This window comes from Toxorhynchites rutilus, chromosome 3, assembly GCF_029784135.1.
Source record: "Toxorhynchites rutilus septentrionalis strain SRP chromosome 3, ASM2978413v1, whole genome shotgun sequence".
Classification (NCBI taxonomy): Eukaryota; Metazoa; Arthropoda; class Insecta; order Diptera; family Culicidae; genus Toxorhynchites; species Toxorhynchites rutilus.
In genome coordinates, this window is record NC_073746.1 from 217,122,036 (window position 1) to 217,139,464 (window position 17,429).

Here is a 17,429-nt window from a genome sequence, read left to right on the forward strand (position 1 = left end):
CAATACAATGTTCAATCGTCAGACTCCAAGATTTTCTACGCAATACGCTTTAACTCCAGGACGCAACGAAAGTGGCCGCATGGAAATCACTGATCTCCCCACCACAGTCGAGTTCTTCCAGCCATCATTCAGCAGTCGTCCTGACCCTGTGTGTGGGATCGGAGAAGGAGTCTTCCTGCTATTATTGGGAAGTATGACCATGCATCTAGTAGCTCAAATTCTGATTCATCCACCGGTTCTCGCGTCTCAATCAACTGTCACGACAGAGGGTCCGATTGTTCACGCACCACGCCATCAATCAGCGTCAGAAACGGTGTGGCTCAACCTGTTCATGAAAACATATTTGTCTACTATCAGAACGTCAGAAGTCTACGCACTAAAACGACACAAGCTGAAACTGTCGTGCTGTGACTACGATATAATCGTTTATACCAAACGTGTCTCTGGTCCGATATCTGCAAGACAGAGCTCACATAGGACTACACAGTATTCCGGTGTGATCGCAACGAGTCTACTAATGACCTTTCGAGGGATGGTGGCATCCTTGTTGCTGTGAAAAGTAAATTGCACTGCATGACGGTTTCTCTAGTTGAATGCATTCAGTTGGAACAGGTTGTTGTAAAAATATCACTTCCTCATTGTCCGCTGTTCATCTCTTCTATTTACCTTCCTCCGGGCTCCGATGTTGGGATATATTCGACTTACACTGTGGCTACTCAAAACATATCGGATCGTTCATCCCTCAACGACGTTATTCTGCTCATTGGGGATTATAACTTTTCTCATCTGCAATGGTGTTTCGAAAAGGTCATCAATGGATATTTACCCCTTAATGCATCCTGTGAGCAACAAACAAATCTAGTCGATTCCATCTCGTCGTGTGGTTTGGTTCAGGTGAACTCACATGTCAACTCTAATAACAGACTTTAGGATTTAGCGAGTTCTCCGGATATAATCGAGGTATTTCAACCGCCACTACCACTGTTGCTCATCGATACACATCACCCTCCGTTCATTCTGCTGGTGGACATGAAGAGTTTGGTCACTTATCACTAAATTTTTCTGTTTCGGATTGATTCGACATACACGACGATGCAATTTCGACTTGCTGAATGCCGCATTTTCGTCCATCGACTGGCAACATTTTCTGAACAGACAGTCCGCTGACGCAAATGTTCTCCTATTCTACAACAGACTGACCGATAGTATTCGCTCAAATGTTCCGCGCCGTCGTCGTAACTTACGTAACGTTAGTAAAAAACCTTGGTGGACAGCTGAGCTGAGCAACTTGCGTAACCGACTAAGGAAAGCACGTAAGCGATTCTCTGCTCTTAGATTAGGCGTCGAGACATCATACAAGGAGTTACATTCATCCACCTATCAACAATTCATATCCAGAGTGGAATCAAACTTGAAGCAAAACCCATCGATGTTCTCAAGGTACGTTGAAGGACAAATAGCTGGCAACTCCATACCAATCAATGTTACCTATAACGACCATACAACCAGGAATAGTATTTTTCATCCAGGAATTTTGGTGGAGGCTCGTGCATGGTTTGGGCGGTATTCTGTGCAACCGGAAAGCTCAAGATAGCTTTCACATCATACAAGGACTACATACATGTTCTGAATTCCTCTCTCCTACCGTTTTTGCCTTATAAAGAATCACATTCCAGCAAAATAACGTGACTGTTCATACCAGCATGGAAACTAAGCAATGGATTAAGGACCAAAAACTATTTTTTTGGACTGACTTGTTCGCTCTTCAGATTTGAATCCTGTTGAAAATCTCAGGGGGATCTTTGTACGCAGAATCTACACTGAAGGAAAGCGGTACACCACGATTGAAGAGCTCAAGATCGCAATTCTGGAAAAATAGAAAAATATAGAGAAATCCGTTCAGAAAAATTTGGTAAATAGTATGCCAACACGATTTTCCATGTTATTAGCCCAAAATAGCAAGGTTGCCAATTATTGACATGTAAATCAGGCAATAGTTTTGAATTTTTCATTGAATATGAATTTTGAAATGGTCTTATAGAAATTGACAGCTTAAATTATCATATTTAAGCACAATAAATAAACAAACAATTCTTTTGAATGAAATTGACGTTGAATATACTTTATTCTAAGCATTCTACAATGTATGAATGTACCTTATTGACCTTCTAACTGTTTGTGTGTCAACGAAATATAATCAGGGTGGTCTTATAGAAGTTGGACAGAGTGTATGCACTGAAATTACTTTTTTGCACATTAGTGCGTAGCATTATAGAATACGCTGTTCCGGTCTGGGCACCTTACCAGATAATTCGCATCGAACGCATTCAGAAAATGTTTATACGTTTCGCACTTCGTAACCTGCCTTGGAACGATCCCCTAAATCTTCCTAACTACCAAGATCGTTACCGCCTGTCTAGTCTTCAGTTCCTGTCTGAACGACGACAAAGGCTGCAACAGTTGTTCATATTCGACGTCCTGACGAACCAAATTGACTGTCCTAATATACTACGAGAAATCCCACTCGTTGTACCCCCTCGCCAACTGCGACACTCCGCTCTAATCGCCATTCCTAGATACAGGATTGATTATGGATACAACAGTTCCATATGCTCCTGTCTTGAAGTTTTCAATATCATCTGTGAAAAGTTTATGGGTCTGGGCCTAGAAGCACCGACGGGATCTTGACATAGGACTGTGATTGTGTGTAGTAATTGCATTCGAATTGAGTTTTTTTATTGTTCAAAATCTGGAGAGTTCGGGTTGAGTAGCGTACTGGAGTGGACGTGTGTTTTTACGCTCCGTGCTTTGACCTTTATGTGCTTGCGATTCCTGCCGTTTTAAAGTGTCATAACCAGTGAAACTGATGAACATTGTTCTAGTGGAATGAAAACCAGTGGAATTCGGTTGAATTCCATGTTTTATAGTGAGATAAAAATAAAAAGTGACATCAGATCGAGAGAAGCCATTTTTTCGGCTTTTCGGCTTTTCGGCTCGTAATTATTTGTTAGTTAGAATTTTCTCTAACGTTGTGCACCTGATTGTCGGCACTCTCGCAATGTGCTCTTGTTCGTCACGCTCTCGGTTTCGTTTCTCTCTCAGTTCTCGCGTTCTCAAATGCGTGTTGTGTTCTTATCGTCACGTAATCGGTTTCGGAAGACTGTTTACAAATATATGTTATGGGAAAATCTATGCTTAGCTTTTTTTTTATCCCATTTATTTATTTAAGGCTCATTAGCAATCTAGCTGTAACAGAGCCGAATTTTAATCGTGTACATGTCACATGGTTATCATATCTATAATTAGCACATTACACAGTTGCCATTCGCCAGTATTCCTTCTATACCATTACATATGGTACATTCACACAGTAGCCATTTAGGCGTAAGAGTATTCTTTCTGTTCTTCCATTATCCAGTTGGACCACCGGACAGCGGAGACAGTTGATTGATCATTGTTGAGTTATTTATAGAACAGCAGCCCGATGTGTCTTGCAGAGCAGAGCAGTTGCATGGATGAATCGATCTTATTTCGACCGTGGATCGATCTCCATCGCTGATGATTGTTGCGTGGACGTAGCTATTCTGTAACAACACAAAGATGGTCAATGAGGGCCCTGAGTTTTAAACTCATGATCGATCGCTTACTAAGCGACGCGCAACCAATGTGGCTACGAAGACCCCCTTATGCTTAGCTTCGTGTGATTGATTTGGAGTTGCTAACGAGTATGAAGATGTTCTTTGGTTTTTTTTTTGCACCGCCGTAGTGAACGTATCACATCGAAAGGAAGCGCTGACATCGCTGGACTGAGGATACGAGCTAAGTTTTATTTTTGATCCCTATCTCATACATATTATAAACATTACATTTAATTGATTGTGGGTTCCTGTGGGTGTGGGTAGAGATTTACGATTTCATTTCATTTCATATAGCAGCTGTGTGTTAACGGTTTCAGATTTGAGTACATTCATAGGCAAAACAGGAGTTCCCGCTGAAATCAGTGACTCGAATAAGTGGAGGTGACGGGCGGATGTGTGTGTGTGTGTGTGTAGCATGTTTCTGAGCGAGTGGCGGATTGATCCGGAGAGTGAGATTCATCATCCTCTCTAGCGAGTGCGTCCTAATGTTCGGTTTCGTTAACTGGGCTGCAGCAGTTGCAATGTAAATGACTGACTCTGAACTCCAGGATGTGCCTCACATTATGGAGTTGTCAGAATTCACTTTATGTTGCGTATCTAAAGTAGTTTGTGTAGATTGTGATTAGCTTGTATTGTTGCCAAAAAAATATTATTCTCTGCATACAGAAGGACTTGGAAAATGGAGGAGAAGAATTTGGTCACTCAACCCTACTGTTCGCAAATGTTTGTATATGTGTTTGTATGTATTTTTTTTTCTTTTTTTTTCGAGTTTCTGCTGTACTATAAACTATGTTGTTTTTTTTTTTTAAATTCTGGATTCCAAATAAGGTGGTTGCAGAATTATAATTTCAAATGTCTTTCCTCGTCGATTCTATGTTGAGCCTTGTTTTCAAAGGGTCGAGGAACTCGGATTTTAAAATCAGATTCAGTGTTCACACACACACTCTCGTGTACTGTGAGGGTGGATGCGACTGTGTGCGAGAGTGTGGCCGTACGAGATGTTAAGGTCGTGGGATTGCAGCTGCATTGAATGATATTGGTGTGGATGCATTGCTTTCCCTCGCTTTGTTCGGACTAGCTGCTTCGAGCGGGCAGAGTGGTTTGTTTTTTTTTCGTCAGTTGTGCAGTCAAATTTTTGTGTGATCCACTGTCAACGTAGCCTTGAGTGCAGTTATGTTGAATCCGAGTACATATGGTTTGATTGTACGATAGCTAAGGTAGGGAGACGAGCTATTTTGTTCGCTTGGTCTGACCGATTTCGGGTGGCGCGAGGGGACACTGACAGCCGCACTGGTGCAATTCTGTGTAGCTGTTTACTTCTCGCGATTGCATACGATTCGAGTGGCATTTTCGCACAGAGGTTCATCAAATCTAACCAAAATATGGAACTAGTATGAACATAGTAGCTTTAGTGTGTTAATTTATACTCTAATTGAGGGTGATTGTTTCTAGATGAGTTCTTTCGGTTACCTTCTCAGGTTTCCCCACAGTTAAAACTTCGCAGTTGCGATTGGATTTCGATAACAAATATGTGCAGAAAAAATTTAAAATCTAATTAATGTTACAAGTTTTCCTTCTCAGGATACCTAAAGATCTCTGCCGCGTATTGAGATATGAGATTTTCAAAAAAATTTAGTTCCATTCAATAGATCGCGTTTACATAATCACATCATTTACCACAGTGAATCCTGATTCTTACCACTTCCCACTAACAATTATCCCTTCCTTGATAAACGCTAGGGAACCACGCTATAGAGGCGACCCTTCTGGCCTTCGGGCGGCGAATATCATACTAACATTCCTTCCCTTCCCCTGGTGACTGTAAGGACGTGGCCGGCGTCGTTATTGACCATTTAAAGCTCGAATCACCGAAAATTGCACAACGAGAATGATTTGCTAGTCCCAAGCGTCATTCTGTGTGTTCTTCGTGCAATTTGGTTGGTTCAGGTCAATCACGGAGAGCAACTACGAATTGTACAGTCTACGCAAGCTCAAGCTCAAGCTCGAATTGAGTTTTTTTATTGTTCAAAATCTGTGTTTTTTTTCTTTTTTGATACATCAAATGGATGCCCTGAAAAATATGCCTAAGTATACCCGTTCGAACTTCTAAATCAGCAGCCAGTCAAATCCATTAATTGCATTTCTTACATAACCTAACAACATGCTCGATATAATGACATCCTGGACCCCAATTCCATAAATTGTTAGTAGCAAGACCTACACGATAAAACTTGAATTGAGCACGAATTGATTGGACAACAACCTGAACTTCAATCTAATAAATCTAATAAAAATAAAAACGTTGATAGGTTTCACTTTTTGAGCCAGTCTCTCGTCAAGTCTTTGTGGAGTAAAATCATCCAATCTTCAAGATCATTCCTTGATCATCCCTCCATTGGTTCTGACAACTTATAAATGCCTTTTATCGGCAAATCGAGTATACTTCATAATAAGTATCTAATCACATTGTGAGCTAACGCCAAATTGTAGGCAAAAAGATTGCTCGTTGCCTTGTGGGAGAAAACGAGTGACTTGTAAAATCGAGAAAACACCCATTTTAATTGTCAAATTGTTTTTTTTTACTATTTTCACTGTTCATGTCTTAAGCAAAAAAAAATGCTGGATAATAATATGTCTAATAATATACTACACAACATATGTCGCAATAACAATTTTGAGTAATATGCGTTTGAAAACTCTTAATGAATCGTTACATTTTTCGTAGAGTTACCCCCCTAAATAGAAATTAAAGTGATAGTCCTATGTCAAAAAATCGATATTAATATTACCAGTCAATGTTTCATATGTAGAATTAAGAATTTAGTATAGGTTAGAATTAGTCTGTACGGTGCCGCCGAAGACTGAATACAAATAAATAAAACATAAATAATATAAATAATAAAAAATATATAAATAAATACCTTCTTTTACGTAGTATTGATTGCAATAACGAAAATTTTGAAAAAACTCAATATTGGAACACTTTGATTTCAAATGAGGGTGGATTGTTTTTGTGCTCATCACTGTATCGTATCGAACATCAAATATACGAAATGCACTAATTTGATTAAACAATGTTCGAACAAAATATTCTGTGCTGTTTTCGTTTTTTTCTGTTAACTGTCATAATTTAGCTGTGTTTATCAAAGTGCGTTATCAAAGATAAAAATTGCCTACAATGAATAACGAAAACGCGCATCAACACTGATAAGTGATCGACCTTCCGTGTGCGGTTTCATTAGAGACATCTTCAAGATGACTGATGTGTTTCTAAGTTTATTTCCGTCTCCTCCCACCCTTGATAGATGCCAAACAGACAAACCGTTCATGAATTAGTACGAATGGGGCAGAACAACACGAGAATAAAAGTAAAATCACCGATTTGGGAGAAGTGGAAACGTTTTTCCAGACACATCAATTTGGGTGCTTTTGCACGGAGGAGCGGCGTTTCTAAATTAAAGACACAAGACAAGGCCTTGCCACGTACGCTATGCTAGCATAAGATGGGATGGGACACGAGGGGAGTTGAGCAAAGCGTGGCAAAGTATCGACTTTCCGGACCAGACAAAATGTTGCCGCTCTCAACCGCAACCGAGCATCTGGTTGAATGTTGGATTGGTTGTACGAGTGACATTGAAACACGCGATAGCCCTTGAGGAAATTTAAACAGTACACAAAAGAACGGAACCGTGCTGCTGCGAAACAGAAATCTAAAATTATTATACGAAGTGAGTGAAAACTCCTCCGCCGAAAAGAGTGAGGAAGGCATCTTCGAGAGGGATTCCGTTCAAAAAGTTCAAAAAGATGAAAGATCGTCCGGATTGAACCCAAGCCGAATAAATTTAACCTATGGCGCTAAGCCTGGAAAATAATTTATTGGCTTACATCTACAACTTTTTTTCCAAACAGAGTGATCTCGAATCCTGGAAAGGGTAAAATGAAAGTAAATAAAAAAAACGAAACAACAGCTTTACATGAAAAACACTGCCAGCATATCACCGAATTCTACAAACAACGCCCATTATGGTGCAAGTGAGAAGCCCGTATATATATCGGACAAAGTCCGAGAGTGGTTCAGTAAACACACTCATTTTTCTACAGAATAACCCGAAGCAACACTAGTAGAAATGTTTTGTTTAGTGTATATTATGTTGGCTTCAGGGCGCTTCAAGTATCTGTTTCATATCCTGCAAACAGCAAACACAGGTACATGAATGCCAGTACTTCGAGATGCATCGATTCAAGTTTCCCGTACAAAACGATGGAAAACAGAACATACGTGAGGTTCCACGACTGGAATAACAAATCTGAAAACCAGAATGCGTTGAACCGCTTCGATTGGGTCGTTCACAGAACTAATCTAATTTGAAGGTTTTGATGCATTCGTTAGTTAAAAAACTGACGTAGGTCGAAAATACACTTTGTAATTGTATCTTCGTGATTGAATTAAATAGCCGTTCTTGCATAAATGATATTTGTGAGGATTGCCATGATTGATAACAATTTGTTTACGTCTCTGTAGCACTCTTGGACACACCAACTCAAGTGTGCTAATCTTCAAGCTTATGCTCATGGGATTAGAAGTAATTTTCTCATGAAATCAATTGAATCCCACTTGACAAACAGACAAATTATTAATGCAAATAGACAATACATAATACAAGTTGCTCGATTTAAGGGATGCGTTCTAGAATCAAAATCACACAATTGCTCATGACAACTGAACTCTATCACACGATGTTTGCCGATAAACAGCACTCATCTCGACGGGAAGCATTTGAGGCGAGGCGGTCTATGCATACGGAATGGTTAGAATAATTTTATCGACTCTAACATTTTGCTATGTTATGTGGTGTCAATGAATTGTATCGTACATCAGTGTTCATAGAAAGTTATGTCTCATATGGAAAGGAAATTACATTGACACTAAAGGGTGTGTCACATCAAATTGCATCACGGTAAAAACGCTGTTGAAATTGAATTTTTAGGAATTATATCTTCAGCTTTCGCTTATAATCAGATAAGAGTGTATAGATCACGTTGGCCATGCTTCACTGGCAATTTTTCGTAAATTTGGAAAAATGTTGTCGAACGAAAAAGAGCGTCGTGAATTAATCCTGTGCACTCATTTCGAGAATCCGGAGTTGTCACATCGGGACATCGGTAAGATGCTGGGAATCGTCCAATCCACGGTCAGCAGAGTACTAAAACGATACTTCGAGAACCTAACCATCGACCGGAAGGTGAAGAACGGCAAAAATGGATGCTCCGTCAGTGAAAAAGATCACAAGCGCGTAGTTAAGCAGTTTAGACGTGATCCGAGAAGTTCGGTCCGGGATGTCGACAATAAGCTGAATTTGTCAAGTTCATTCGTCCAGCGGACCAAGCAGCGGGAGGGCCTGCGTACATACAAGGTTCAGAAGGCTCCTAACCGCGACGAAAGGCAAAACATGGTGGGGAAGACGCGAGCCCGGAAGCTGTACACCGAAATGCTGACGAAGCCGCATTGCCTGGTAATGGACGACGAAACCTACGTCAAAGCGGACTTTCGACAGCTGCCGGGCCTGTTGTTCTTCTCCGCAGAGGACAAATTCAGCGTTCCGGAGGAGATTCGCAAGTAGAAAGTATCCAAGTTTGCCAAAAAGTACATGGTGTGGCAAGCGATCTGCTCTTGCGGAAAGCGGAGCGCCCCCTTCGTGATGACCGGCACGGTAAACGGGCAGGTTTACCTTAAGGAGTGCCTACAGAAGCGCTTACTACCACTATTGAAGCAGCACGAGGGCCCGACCATCTTCTGGCCGGATCTCGCTTCGTGCCACTATTCAAAGGACGTGTTGGAGTGCTACAAAGCCAACGGGGTCACCTTCGTGTCAAAGGAAATGAACCCGCCCAACGCGCCGGAGCTTCGCCCAATAGAGAAATATTGGGCGATTATGAAGCAGGCCCTCCGGAAGAACCCAAAAGTTGTCAAATCTGAGGCGGACTTCAAGAGAAAATGGATTTCTGTTCAAAAAAAACTACAACCTGACGTTGTACAGAACCTTATGGACGGGGTAAAGAGGAAGGTGCGAGCAGTTGGTTAATAATTTTTATTTTACTGTCTAAAATTTTCAAAAGGATCGGTCTACTGGGCGAATTTCTACAGCGTTTTTTCCGTGATGCAATTTGATGTGACACACCCTTTAATCTTAACAATATTCATTTGAATGTTAGAAAACATGCGATCCCCACGCATTATTCTAAATTTAAAAAAAAACGTGGAAGCGTGAAGTGTACTGCTTTAGAAACTTTTATATCTATTTTTTCCCAATAACTCATGAAAAACAATGCTCTAATATTAATTCCTTGACACTAGATTTGTTTTACTTTCAATTCAAATATGTAAACTGCATCTGCAAAATGAAAACTAGAATCTGAAATTTGAATTTGAATTCTGGAATGATTTTGAATCTAAATTTCATTTTCGAATCGAAATCTAAATTTGGAATATTAAAAAGAAATTCAAATCTGTAATTTTATCCTAAAATCTATATGTAATCTATATCCTAATTGGAATCTGAATTTAAAATCTAAGTAAATAATTCGAAATCTGAATACAAATTTAAATATGCTCAACCTAATTTTGATTCGGAAACTTGGGTTCTATTTCAAACAGATTCAAAGTTTATATTTTGAGTATGTTTGAAACTAGATCCCAAGTCTGGTATATCAAGAAGGGATTTGAACCGCGTATCTGAATCAGGAATTGAAAGCTAAAATTCAAATCTGATATCTAAATCGGGAATCCAAATTTGTAACGAGGATCTGATCTGCCACCTGCATATGTTATTTGAACCTGATTCGAATTTTGAATCCAAATTCAAAAATGATGTTGAACAGACTTCGAAATTCTGTACTCTGAATCTATTGTAAAAAAATCTGAATCTGTTTTATCTAGTATGTAAATTTAAGATCCCTATCGGGAATTTGAACTGAAAACTCCAACCATGAATCTAAATTAAAAGTACAAAACTGGAGTCGAAATAAAGAATCTAAATCCGGAATCAGGATTTCGATTCTAAATTTGAGATCAGAAGCGAGTATCATCAGTTGAAATCCAAATAAAAAATTTAGAAACCTCATATGGATTCGGAAATTAAGAATCGATTAATCTGACATCCAAATCTGAATAGACTTTGGGATCCCATTGAAAATATATTTTAGGAACTATGATCTATATTTTGATTTCCAGAATCTAAATCCAAGATCAATTCAAAGATTGCTTAAATTGCATAAGCAATTTTGAGGTATTAGAAGCTGTTCTGTATATTATACACCTATCCCGGAGCTTCGATTTACGTGGAGCTCTTTTCTTTTTATCGTATCCTCTAGGATTCGTCAAATAATGGAGCACTACTTGATAGGATCGACCAATCCGACGAGCAATTTCTGTGACACCAACATTTTCTTGGTGAAATGCATCGATTTATCTTTCTTATCTCTTCATTTTCCCTTCGGCATTTTCCAGTTTTATTGATCAAAACAACTAAAACAACGGAAAATGTAACTGGTCTTATACAAACTTGACACTTGAAAAATACACACACATATGAAAATCATGCGATGAATGGTAGTCACCAATACCTATACACTAGAATATAAATTAAGTAATTGTTTGTTTACAATGACACAAAGCAGCAAGATCATCACCTCGACTTATAGAAGTTGGACAGAGTGTAGTTGCCACTGCCGGTTAAACCGTTATTGAGCCTTTGGTTACGCGAAAATTAAAACATTTTTTTTTAGTGCAGCCAAAAACCGGTTTTTTATTAGAGTTTCAAAGGAAAAAAAGGCGGCATGTGTTGTGTATCGATAGAATTGGAATATTCTTAGGTCTAAACAGCTACTGTGTTATACATAAAAAAAACAAATGTTTATCGATGGATAGGAATCTTAAGCCTAAATAATATACAACAATAGTTATCTTAACATAAAAATTGCTAAATGAGCCTAATAAACGGATGGGATAAAAAATGGGTGGGTTATATCTGTGATATAACCGCAAGGTTGACGTGGGACTATCTTAGCTTAGTAACCATTTGTATGTATTGATTGCAGTTTGCATGTATTTGCAATGGCGATTTCCCCAGACAACTTGGTTTAGAAGTCGTTATAGGTAATCAGATTTCAGTCGGAACAAAAATACTCCCGACCTGCATGAATTTGCAATCCCAATTTCCCTGGACACCTTGTTTCTGAAGCCTGTGTTGGGGAAACATATTTTAGTCGGAACAAATTGCCCTCGACTTGCATGTATTAGCAATGCAAATTTTTCCTCGCTCCATGGATTTGAAGTCTGTGGTAGGGAAACACATTTCAGTCGGAACAAAAATGCCCCCGAATTGCATGTATTTGCAATGCTAACTTTCCCACGCTCCTTGGACTTGAAGTCTGCGTTAGGGAAACGCATTTCGGTGGGAACAAAAGCTGCCCCTACTTTCATGTATTTGCAATGTCGATTTCGCCAATGTTGCTTGGTTTTGAAGTCTGTGTTAGGGAACATATTTCGGAGAGAACAAAAGTCCCCCTACTTTCATGTATTTTCAATTCCGATTTCCCCAACGCTGCTTGGTTTTGAAGTCTGTGTTGGGGAAACCGTAAATCGGGCCAATCAAAACGAGGCAGTTAGGGCGTTTAGATAACGCTTAACATTTTACAGTTATTCAATTATTTATCTAATGAAAAATGACATTTTATTAATTGCGATAGATGCGTAGAAATATTCCCTATCAATTGATGCAAACATCTTTCCGATACAGTAGAAAATGTTCGAGTGTTCAGTGTTTATGTTTTCATTTTACCCCCCATATATTCCGGTTAGACGTAGTCCCACGTCAAAAATAGAATTTGAATTTTTCATCAATTACACTATTTGTTTTATTGGAAAAACTGCATGATCTCTCACGGTAGATCCTAAACAGAGCACTTACAGTAAAACTTGTATCTATCTTCAACTTGTTTGCTAACTTCAACAACAATAAGTTGAACTACAATATTCTTCGAAAAAAGGGAATTGAAGCGGTGTGTGGACGAAGGGAATTGGTATATCCCTTAGGGTGACCGCTATGCCCTCACTTCCCCTTCACGGCATCCGTTGCGAAAGGGTTAATAGTTGTTGCCTATTTTTGACGATCTATAAAATTAATCGATTATGATCGATGAAGGATAGATTCCACAGAGAATATACAGAGAAATGGAGCGCTTTTAACGATGACCGCCGACAAAAATTATTAAAAAACTAAAAAAAACCTTTTTTTTTAAATATATTTTATTATCGTAACTGACATGCTTGATCTCTTTAATGTTCAATGTAAAGTGAAAAAAGTAGTATATTTTTGTTGTAAAACGGAAAAATAAAATAAAGAAAATCAATATTGATTTCATTAAATGGCTATCCAGTTGATGGAAAATACGCGCTGCTGTGGACGGCTAAATTTATAAGTGATGGGTCCCGTTCATGCTTTTTAGAAAACGCCTTGTACATTCTCCATCTACCGTGCAAGGTGATAAAAGATTTAGATCATCACGTAGGCAATGAACCATGTTTGTGGTAGCAATATCGATCAGTCACCCATATTCCGGAATCCGATTGCTTTGAATATCGATCGATTCGTCTTTTGCATTCTAAAATCAATCGACCTCATCGACCTCAATTCATTCGAGCTATGAAATGTAGCAATCTTGCATTGGCGCAAAGTAAACATTCGCGTATTCGTAGAGCAATTTACTCTCTATCGGATTAGCAGACACGAAAAGAATTCTAAATTGCTGAAATTTTAATGACAATCATTACTCGATGTTGTTTCAATACTTAGAAGACAGTCCTAACTTAACGTTTGTTCTATAAATCTCTTTGCATTTCCGCCAAAGCTCTATCCATAGTATGAAATCATTATCAAAGACAAGACAACTTCTATCAGACAGAACACATATCACATATACTAGAGATAGAGACTATGTTCATTTTTCCCTCGAGTCCTCAGTAGATTACACCACTGAGGGAGACGGCGTATCCTTCGGCTGAAAGAGGGCTGGATTTTCATAGCTCACGAATATGGATACTCGTTGCACTTTGGTCTTATCCTTGACCGTTTGGATGGGCTTGTTGGAAAATTAAACACATGGTATACTATCTAAACACAAACTTGATTTATTGCGATGCTTCACGGTTACACGTTGGAATTGGAATCGCGATCTATCACACTTGGAGGATGGAATGGCGAATAAGATATTGGTATTGATCGATTGGGTGCACATATTTGTTTGTATGCGTTTCATGCTGGAAGTTCGTATATGCTGATGTCTGTAGTTGTAGGATGTAGGCTGTAGGATCCACCAGGATCTTGATAAAAAAGGATTTTTTCGCATTTCGAGCATGTGTGTGTTTAGAATAATTTCAATTATTCATTGTGCTCATCCAAAACGGTTGCCAACTCGCCGGCGATGTATGGGGTGAAGTTCGATGAAGAGACGAATAGCCATTTGGCATTTAACAACGTAAGTAAATTCGTTTTGAAAAACGAACGACGGATCATTTATTTGGTGTTGTTTATATAAAAATACAAATATAGCTATTAAAAATAGCAGATAGGGGTGAAATTTGGTTATATATGTATTTTTTAAACAAGTGAACAATATAAAGTAAAACAAGTGAACAATATAACGAAAAACAGAGGTCGACCGAGGTCCGAAAACATCATTATTTCTAGAGCTTGTCACTCCAGAATACATGCAAGGCGTGTTATCCGGCAAACAAATCTTAACTAAGTACTACTACTAATAATAAAATAATGACACAAGGAATTCTTACGATGAGACGGCGAAAGATCCACTAGGAACGTGAGTGCCAGCCATGAAGAATATAGTTGTGTTATCTAAATTAGTGGATTTAAATAACATTCTGGAAGTGAAAAATTTAAAATTAATGATTTTCAAATTGTTATTACTGGTTTTACCCCAAAAATGCATGGTAAACATGATTATTTCTATCAACCAAATTGCTCTACAATTTGTTCCTTAACACTTTAAAGGCCCATTTATACGTTGCTAGTAGCAGACTTGACAGTGAGCAGCTACTGAGCCGGTGAACTCGTTTGACAGTTGGTTGACTCGCCCTGTTCGTTCACACAGTGTGAGCTGCTGACGAGAAACTTGATACTACAGCATTGGTTTACCAGGGATGCCAGATGATTTTTCAAAGGTCCATCAAAAAGTCAGAAACAGCAATCAGGTTCGAATTTTACAGATGATTGATCCGAAATCGACTTCTCTATTGGCATTTTTCGTCTCAGGTTTTCAGTTGCATTTATCATTACACAATTTTATCGCGAAATACACGTTGAACGTGCATAAAAATACTTTGTGTTGAATTTCTTCGAACTGAAGGTACTATCCGAAAAAGCAGAAAGGCAAAAGGATTTGAGCCAGGAATTTGATGCAAGGAAAAGGAACTCTACAATGATGATCCTCTAGAGTACAGAGCAGTGTTGAGAAAAACACCTGAATAAGTGTAAACACTGTTGGATTTCATTTGTCCGAAAATACTACGCCAAGATACACTCATGAGCTATACCTGGAAGACCTGGAAGAGTGAATTTTAAAAACGACATTGATGTGCCTTTCTTTTGGAATATCGTTCAGATTGTTGTCATTTTTTTTAGTATCTCGAAAGCATCCATAGCTAAGATAATGCCGGAAGTATGTGATGCTATAAATGGCAGTCTAAAAGATTTTTTTAAAGATTCTCAAGTAAACTATCTCAAAAAGAAAGCGTGCAAAACAAAATAACAACGATTTCGTTTAGAAACTATGAGGGTTTTATTTGTTTTTCCAATAATTTTCTATAAATATTTTCGCATATTTTCAAATAAATTAAAAATAGAGACATTTCTTTACATTTGGCATCCCTGATTCGAACGCTAAATTCTGTTTTTGAAGTTTTGAGGGATGCGAGTGCGAGTAAATTCAAAAAACTTCGAAGTAGCACGCACGCCGGATCACACATGACACTAACTGGCATGATGTGTTCACACGGTGTGAGTAGCTGCACTGCAGTAACTGGCTAGACCGACTCGTATGTTTACTCGTACCGTTTGAACCCGGCTTAAGTCCAGTGCCCGTCCCTAGGGGCCGACGTTGAGCTTTTTAGTAGAAAAGCGCTGACTGAGTGGGACTGAAAGTTACAAAATAAGAAAATTAAAATATATATGGTTTGTTTACAGATATTTTACAAAATGTCACTGCTTTCTAGTCGATTTTCTCACTATTTTCTATCTACACAAAAATTTTCTTTGGGAACTAGGACCGACACTCATATTGCGAAAACACTCTTGATGCGGACTGAATGGAAAGCGCAGGGAGAGCGTTCAGAAGGTTGGTTGTTCTGTTCTGTTCTTGTTTTTAAAGGACTTTAACCCGAAGGTCATTCGTCCTCGGAGTGTTGGCGGACTTCGGAACGACATCTATCTTCAAGCGGTTCATCTTTGACAGAAACACCTTTTTTGGGAAATTGGTGTGGGAGATGTACTTAATGTCGGAACTTACCTTCTTGGTGGGGGGCGTAAAGTAACTGGTTCCTTGCCAGTCGTCATCCAGCGTTAGTCTTCTTTTTATCAATCAAATATCTATGGAATCTAGGACCGACACTGATATTGTGCAAGTACTCCCCGTTGAAAGCTTAATCGGTCTCTTGATGCTGATTGAATAAAAAGTGCACCAATTACGGTGCGTCATAGAACTAAGAAAACATACTAGTAAAAATATAGTTAAGAGTTCGGCTTCTTTAATCAATTTAACTGAGCCAGTAAACATGAATGACTCTAAAAAAAATACGGTGCGAGGCTCAGCGTGTTAAGGAAAACAGGAAATTTGTAACAAAAACATTCCCCATGTATTCTGCTTTGGGATCGTATTAAGTGTCGTTGATTAAACTGAAATTTAGTAGTTTGTTTGCTTCAGTTTTTACTTTTCCATTTCTGATTGATTTGTTGTTGCTATAGTCAATGCTGTAATCAAATTATTTTGTAACTTTATGTGAAAAAATATCGCAAATCGGTTTGTTTCACGAACAAAAGTACCGGAATTGATATAATTACATTGATATAATGTAACACAAATTGCCGAATAGTCCAATTGCAAACTCGATCAATATCCAATCCAAGGTTTTTTTCTTATTAAATCTTCCAATGCAACAAAGCCAACAAAGGATAACGACAGAAAAGTTGAACATGAAGTCGCCCAGAGTCACAAAAAGTCCATTCACATATTCGACTCCTCTCCCTGCTTCCGGCTACATTCTAGCAACAAGCCATTATCTCGTCAAGTTTAGTGCAGACAATACTTAAACACTGAGCGCATGATACACGATGACACGTTTTCCATGCCATAAATTACTAGTGAGTCATATTTCAACATGATATAGTCGTGCGAGGGATATCATAGCCGTTCGGGCGTTGGCTCAGCTCTTCGGATGGGTGTTTATTTTGTATTCCAAAGCCCAAACTTTCTCCCCAAACCGACGGCATAATTCGTTATATACCTACCTTCGCACGAAAGCAGACAGACATCACAACCTTTCTTACAGTCATACATTCGTCGGGATGTTTTGAAAACATGGAATGCGAAGTAAGTGAATTATGTTTGCCGTGAGTTCATAAGCTTGCGTTGTTCGTCTCTAGAACAACCGTTTGCATACGCGTTGTACCTTACACATCCCGTATATTCGTAGTTAGCTTGTTGGTAGATGAGGCTGAT